An 8,500-nucleotide genomic window follows, 5' to 3' on the forward strand; every position below is an offset into this window, starting at 1 on the left:
CTCTTAGAGACATATTTACTGGACTTCTACCACACCCAAACAAAACCCAACAAAGCCACACTGCTCTCCTTTGCCAGACGTCTGTCAGAAGGAGCATCGTGTAATACAGAGCAGGGGCGGAGTGGCCCCCGGGGGTAATTTGCCACCCTCCGACGTCACACCATCCATAACGGGAGAGTCCAGAAATGAATCCCGTCTCTGTGGCTATCAGTCGAGTCATTTAAATCCAGGTGCTGCCTCAGCAGCCGCGGGGCGAGGAGGGAGGAAGATAAGTTTCATAGATCTCCAGGATTGCTTATGACTGCAGTTGTTAAAATAGATGGAGAGTCAGGCCAGATTTGACAAAGCACTTTGCCAGCATGCCCTCTGATCTGGATCACTGTCTCTCTGTGTCTTTGCCAGAACTCAGAGGAAAAGTGTTTTTCTTCACATCTTGACTACCTGGCCAAACGTATGTGGACACCTGAACATTACATTCATGTGTGATTGTTGAACAAAACAATGGGCATTAATATGCAACTATAACAGAAAAGTCTTTCCACAAGATGTTGGAGCCTGGCTGCAGGGATCTGAGAGGTCCGACAATGTGTATTATTGTAACCATGACAACGAAGGCCCCCCCCTAAGTACTTTCAGATCCTGCGTCGTTCTGGAGCAGTTACAAACAAGGTATTTTGTCATTTAATTTGGAGGACCTGTTGGGCACGGACCTGTCTATGTGCTCAGCGACGTTTTTATGTTGAAACAGGAAAGGGCACCCCCCCGAACTTTTGGAAAAGGATCCAACTGGGGACCCCAGGTCTGTGAGCCCCGTACGTGAGATTTTACCTGATTTGGAAACAGTCACGTTTCTCTGCTTAGTAGCGTTAACATTTCAGGTAAAAGAAAATAGCTAAATATTCTTTCTCGTGTGTTTGATGTGAAAGAAATACCTAAAAAAATACAACCTGGTTGACGTTACGTAAAGTGCTGTTGAAGAAGCTAACATTTAGGTAAGCCCTGTAAAACAATGTGAAACAAGATGTTATATAATATATCCTCTGGAATAAAACTGAAAACATAAACTTCTATACATGTTGAGAAGCACTGGTCTAAAATAATATCATTGTATACTGCAGCATTAAGATTTAAGGCCTTGTCCAAACCCAGACAGGGGTGTCAATAAACTTTTGGTTACATTGTGTGTATGTCACCTTTCATCACATATCTTACCTGCAAAATGTGTCAAACCCGGTGCTCAGGTGTTATTGAGGCAAACAGACGGAGAGAGGAAGAGACAGGTGCTGAGGGGCGTCAAGGTAAATGACCACTTGGGCTGATTTCTGAATCAGTGCAATATTGTCCAGTCGTCCCTCTGACTATACTTTAGTGTTTCCATGATTACAGGATGACAGATGACCTTTTTTTTCTATGCATGGATATGTTGCGTAGTCACATGGCCACATACTGTAGGCTTCTTTCAACTCCATGCTGCTTCTTCCTCCCTTCCTCCCCTCTGTGTCTGTGGTTTGCTTCGCTGTGAGCATTGGCCTTATTAATCAAGCCGCTTGGCAGGTGAATGTGAGGAATGGGTGGAGGAGGGGTAGTGTGCAGTTGCGTGTGTGTGTGTGTGTGTGTGTGTGTGTGTGTGTGGTGAAGGGAAGGAGAGAGCCAGCTGTTGCTCAGCACCTAGTGGCCCACGGCTGGGTGAGCAAGGATAATTGCAGGTACCAGCCTGTTCCCATCTCCTTAATGTGAACCTGTGGCATAATGGAAACTGCTCCTTCACAGTGGAGGGAAATAGAAAGGAGAGAGGAGGAAATGAACGCATCGGAGGGGTTTGAAAAGAAGATCCGGTGAACCGGGTCGATTTGAGGTTCTGCTCCCAAGATCCCAGACTCTATAGTCTCTTTACTTTCTTTAGAAATCCACAATGAAGTTTTGAGATTTTGATAAACAGAATCTGGCACAGGCATCACTTTGATCTACAAATGTCTTCTCAGGATTACACTGTAAAAAGGGAAACTTGAAATCCTATTTTACAAGTTATTTGCTTCAACTACCTCAATTTATTTTCTTGTTAAAATATACTCATTAACAAAATGTATGCTATGAACATCAGCTTGGCCAACTACTTTCGTCTTGGTGACAACGGGGGTCTCCTACAACATCTTTGCTCTGGCTGACAGGTGGAAACACATTTCAGTGTAATAAAATTCATCACAGCATCAACACTAAAAAAAAGTTAATGTTTTTAATTGTACATGAGTCCAGGGGTGTTTAAATATACTGACGTCCCCGAATGCTTGCCACTTAGAAAAATGATCAGACAAGAACAAGACTGTCTCAAATATGTTATATATATATATATATATATATATATATATATATATATATATATATATTCTATGTACACAGCTGATCACTTATGTTTTCTGTCAATATGTCTAAATGCGGTTTCAAACATCGCCAGGACTAAATTCTGATGGGGAAATTGTGATTCCTTAAACATTAGTCAAGTTTAAATGTACTGAATCTAAAGAAATTGGAATCACCAATCATCCAGTATCCACAAGTATGTGTATTTTTTTAGCTGTTGAACTCCCCCAGGTTGCTAAAATGTCCAAATTGCCAGATAAAATACAGAAGACCTGACCTCAGTGCTCTTAAAGGTAGCTATGGCCCTGCATGGGTCTCTACTGTCTACCTTTACCACAACTTTGACCTAACAGTTTAGTGATGTATTGGGTTGATGTTTTTTAAATGATACCAGTGAGGTCCCCACCTTATTATATTTAAGTTGAAAAATACTTTTTTTGCATTTGTATAGTGTATTTTTTTTAAACGGCACAATAATTTGTTTTGTAAGAGACTTTTCAAACTTGTGAAAGTGAATTGGATCAAAGCACCCTTAAAGAAAGTCATTAGCATTGGTTTCAGTGGAATTCACTGTCCCGTGATGGTTTAAATAAATGCTATTTCAGAGGCTTTTCCCCTCCTGCCAAGAATAAAACCCACAGGGGGGAACAGAGAATCCTCGTCCATCTTGGCACAAAAAAATAGTCACATTTAAAAATGTTAAAAAATGTTGGCATGAAATACTGGCACTAAATATTTGTTCTGAAGTGGAGGTAAAACACTCACACTGCAAAGACCTGACTTGAATTCTTGGCAGCAGCGTCTCTGCCTTGGCCAGTGTGCTTTGACAAACACGATTATGTTGTAATTCAAGTGGGAAGCCGGTGAGGGTTCAAATCGGGAACTAAATTGGGAAAAAAATCAGAAGTCATAGTCATAATGCGAACAGGTTTAATGGTTATAGGTCTCTTCGTCATCATAATCTGGACACAGCTGATCCGAGAAGCGATATATACCACAGTGTAATGCTGTACAACGTTAGTTTAGTTACCTGTTAAAGTGTTAATTACAGTTGTAGTTATAGTTATTAAAATAACTATTGAATTGATCTTCCCAAATGGTGTAAAATGATAATATAACTGGTCATATAATGTGACATTATTATGACCTTTCATTATGAAATGAGCTTGGTTGGAGGATGCTAGTTCTTTTATACCAAAATAAGTCATCAGATCTGCTCTGACAACGCAATGAAAACTGTGTGTGCGTGTCTGTACATATGCTTTTTTTAGACTGTTGTCTTATCAGGAGGATTATTGCATAGTGAAGTGCTTCTCCCCATGATGAATGGTTTCTTTCTGGAAGTCAAACAATCAGCCAACACATCTCAACATCGTGTTCACCCGAGGCTTCCCTGCTAATTACCAGAGACATTGATTCGCGCCCCAACATACCTCTGCGAAGTGCGAGGAAGAGGAGGAGAGAAAAGAGAGCAAATGAAGGTGTCAACAGGAGCTCGACATAGAAGATGATTGTTGTTGGATTGAACTCATTTGCATTTTGATGCAAACTCAAGGCTATCATCGGTACCTATCTGCTGTTAACAGCCTTTGATAAGCACACAGACAAAAAGATTCAGTTCAAGGTGAACAAAATAACTGAAGGGTCCTGAAACAGATTACATTTAACTGATGCCTCCATCAGGCTTCTGGCGACCGTCTGCCAGGATCTTCTCCTCTCTGTGATGAAGGAGAATGAGAAATCAATGACCCCGAGTTGGATCTGTGTGAAATGAGATATGAGCCTCGTCTCAGAGGACTCGGCAGGGCTCAGATTGACAGCTGACTGACAAGGGTTAACTGCCAAGGACCGGCTTGGAGGTGCAAAACTGACCCTCTCGCACTCTCACTCCAAATATACCGTGGAACATTTAAGGTTAAACGTTATATGTTGAGGGCAGGGTTGACGCACGTGGGCAAGATATCCCTATAATTGACCGTTAGCTAAGCCCCAGACGCCCTAGTTAATGTTGCTACGCCTGTCAAGCTTTCCGTTCTCGTACAGCACAGTGTACAATGGTAACGGTGGCAGATTTACCACTCAAAATGTGTAGTATTTGAAACAATAGATCCCCGATTTCAGTCAGAGGTAGACGAAATCAGCTACTAATTTCTGACTAGTCATTTTCCCAGTTTAAATGACAACTGGTGTATTTCAATCAACTGTTAAGCTATGAGCTAACGTTAGCTCCATGAGTTGGAGCTGCTGACTTTTTAATGTTTCCAGCTGACTCATTTTAAAAGAAGACTCTTGTGAAACTGGGTACATACATGATAACATGCTCATATAGCGACTGATGCTAAGATACATGTCCCAGGTGAAAAGTCAACATCCTTACCAGTTAGAGATCCATGGAGAAGACATGTAAAGAAACTGCATTGTTCTTGTAATTGCAGTGTAGCTCTAATAGTGAATATGATCAGGCTTTTATTTCTTTCTAACATAACAGTTTGGCTGGTTAGCTTACTTGTTATTATTTTCAAACAGTATGTTTTCACTTTTAACGTTACAAGAGAACAGGCTTTCAGGATGAGGACTGACTGATGTGTTTGGCAGCAAACAATATTTTGGGTAGCACTGAGTAATGTTGCTGGAGTGTAAACCAATAAAAAGGAACGTTAGCCCAAACTCTGAACTCCTAAACTTACACACAGTGGTGAAATACTGCACAGTGGATGTACAAGTTGTGAATGAAGTTATGAAGTTTTTTACATAACCTTTAACCCCACAAACCATTGATGTGCTCCTGACCTTTGAAGTAACACACAGTTACTGCTGTACATAGGAAGCTAGTTAGCCAGACATGCTAAGGATTGCAGCTTATGTTTGAGCATATTAACACGTAGTTCAATCCATTCCTTGAAAGTCATTCTGGGAATTTTAGTGTCACTGAAAAGTAGATGAGGCCTTGAACACATTTAACACCATACATACACTGTATGTATAGCTGAACGTGCTGTTGCACTGAGATGCTAAGAGAAGCTTTAGCTTAGCATCTAAAATAAGTGCTAGTAATGGGCAGTAAGAAAAGCATATAGATGCATTTTCTAAACATATTAGTTACAGCGTGTCTGCTCCCACACGTCCTTTTGAGATAATGTGTTTGGCGAGGTTGCGGACATACTGCTTTGTCCTGGAATCCAAGCTGTGCTGTCACACTGGTTTTATTGCTGTCGTGACATCCTTGTGTAAACACCGTTTTCTGACTTAAACGCTCATGTCGGCTTCTTTCTGCTGTACTCTATTGTAGGTGTCTTACTGCACCTCCAAATGCAGGCAGGAGGAGATTGACAGTCACACCACAGATGGCTTCCCTTTATTCCTCATCACTTATGCCTGTGCTATCACCTTCTCGGTGATATCCTGCCTGAGGTAAGAAGTGATCAGTGGCTGTCACACAGTGAGCGATTTCCTGACTGCAGGCCAAGTCCGGGACACAGAGAGCTGTTGTTTATCAAATTGACTGATACAGGAAAGCCACGGGCAGGTTTCATGTAGTGCTCATAACAATGTCAGCATTCCTGTGTCCAAAGCAGAGTTATTGCAATTTAAAAATGTCTCTTTTTTCTAATGTAAAATTCAGTTTACATTTTAGTTTTGAGTTATTTTCAATGTAGATTTAGAGGTTTTCGTTTATATTTCTGTACTTTCTGTAAGGTATCGTTTAGAGCAGGTATTTCATATATTTCAGTATTGTGATCGTACAGGGAGTGGACAAAATAAGAGAAACACCTGATGTGCTGCATGTGCTACTGTAGGTTTTTAGTACTTACCATTGTCCTGTTTTAAAGACCAACTTAAAGGTGTTTGTGGAGTTTTCTTGAAAACATAAGAAATTTCTGTTTACATTCAATGTTAATTGTCAAAATATGTATTACATTTTTTCTAATAAATGTGTTGAATGCATTTACTTGCTCATAAAACATTTTCAAAGCTGATATTTTTCTTCAAGGTTTCAAACCTGTATTGTTTACATCCATGTTTGCTAGCTAACAGTCTCAATGTGAAACCATTGTCAGGACCCACACATTAAATATTATTCCATATCGCCATTAGTGATCAGAAACTCCACAGAGCACCTTTAACAGCAGTTGATAATGTAGTTTTTTGCTGACCACTAGTTTCACTGCTCACCTTGCTGCAGTGATGTAGAAGTGTACTCCAGGGTATGGCAGTGTATAGTGACATCACTGTTGGGTGTAGTTAAAGGTGCAACACACACTCAAAAGTATCACCTGCTTTTCACCCCGGTGTTAGCTTAACTCTCAGAACCTGTTACAAGTATCCAACAATAAGCAAGATTATTCTGCGGCTCCTCAGGATGAAGTTGTCAAGATAAAGTCCTTGTTTACTGTATATTGTTACCTTTAGTTGCATGAATTTGATTGCTGCAACAACACCTCCCCATCTTTACCTCCTCTACAGATTGGACAATTTGAGGAACAAGGTGTGGGTGGCTGTATTTGGCGTTGTCTCCTCTGGCCGGGCTGTTCTTTCTTCTTCTGGCTTGCTGCTTTACATCGAAGTGCCATTTGTTATTATAGTCTCAAACTCTCCTTTCCTAATACTCGGTGAGAAAAAGGCACTCTTGTCCTCTTTTTGTTCCAGACTGTAATTTCAGGTCGTAGTTTGGAGTGCGACATCCTTTAAGTAAAAGTGACCACAGTATAAAAAATATTCCTATGGTCTTTAGCAGAGCATTAAACTGTTAACCACTGAGCAGTATTTTCACCGCTTCATATATTTGAAGGTTGATTAAACTATAGCAGTTAATTGTGTTTTATGAGCATTTTATGTTTTACATTAAAAACCTTGTAAAATGTTTAAAGTCTCTCAAATGGAAATACGGTACCTGTTCATTTTATATCACTAACATCATTTTTTCCAGAAATCTGTCTCAGCAACATCATAATGGTGTCCGACTGGCAGCACACCAACGTGAAGGACCCAGTGATGAAGAAAGCTATCACATCCATCACAGCCCTGACCAACGTCCTCAAGTTCTTCTGAGGCGTCATGTCCGACACCAGCGCCTCCATCACATTTTCTTACATCTACACAATCACCTTCTTTGGAGCCTTCCTGGCTCTGAATGCGATGCGAGAAGTCAGCAACAGGCACTGGCTGACCTGCATGAAAATACCATCAGACAATCCTGATCATCATCCTGAGATGTGGAACATCTGCTGTGTGGGAGCCGACTTTGATAACAACACCGGAGCAGAGAAAAAACAAGCAGTGAGTAATTTCTTTAAGGATTACTACGGCCCGTTTTTGATCAAACACTGGGTCAGGGGAGTTGTAATCTGCCTTTACGTGGTATATTTAGCTGCAAGTATTCATGGATGTTTCCACCTACAACAGGGGATTGAGCTTTATGATCTGGCAGCTGATAACTCCCACATTACAAGATTCAATAGGAAGGATTTTTATTATAAGTAAGGAATTCCCGTATTGGAATAAGACCAAGAGGTTCCAACTTGAGGGATGCATAGAGGACTTTAAAAGTCTCCATTTTGTAGATGAGGATGTCTATACATCATGGCTGGACTCTTATTTGTCATATGGACAAGAAACAGATATAAACGTTGATGAAGATGTTTGTCTCAAAAATCTATCTCAATATTTTTATTTCCTTTTTCCAAGCAAGATGTGAACCTCACTGGAGAGGCCATCTATGCATCCCGGTTCTTCATTCAAACGGTTGATATTGTCAATGCCAGTATGGAAATTCACATGCTTAAAGGTCTTAAAACATCTGCAGGCAGATGCAGTGTAGCATCTTTATCAGTCTACGACCAGAAGGCCAATAACATCTTATTATCATTACTGTGCTGATTAAAGTACAATACCTCTTATAAGGCAAATGTCAAAAAAAAAAAAAATAAAAATGTATAATTTGGAGAGCACATTAATGTGCTGCTAAACTCTCTGAGAGTGCAAAGACAGCAGCGTGAGAATTAATCATTTATCAATTTGCAGATTATGTGCTTTTCCTTAACAGATATATACAGTAGTCCAGTCATTTGTGTTTTGTACTTTTCACGTAGAGGTGGACTGAAATATTTCATGTCAAAATGACTGACAATGACAGGTATTACAA

At 40.3% G+C, this 8,500-nt stretch overlaps 1 pseudogene; it reads left to right on the forward strand.

Annotated features, from left to right (window-relative positions):
- The first annotated feature begins 4,705 nt into the window (after positions 1 to 4,705).
- Positions 4,706 to 8,235, forward strand: LOC139304612 (patched domain-containing protein 3-like; annotated as a pseudogene).
- Positions 8,236 to 8,500: the final 265 nt, after the last annotated feature.

This window comes from Enoplosus armatus, chromosome 21 (genome assembly GCF_043641665.1).
Source record: "Enoplosus armatus isolate fEnoArm2 chromosome 21, fEnoArm2.hap1, whole genome shotgun sequence".
Classification (NCBI taxonomy): domain Eukaryota; kingdom Metazoa; phylum Chordata; class Actinopteri; order Centrarchiformes; family Enoplosidae; genus Enoplosus; species Enoplosus armatus.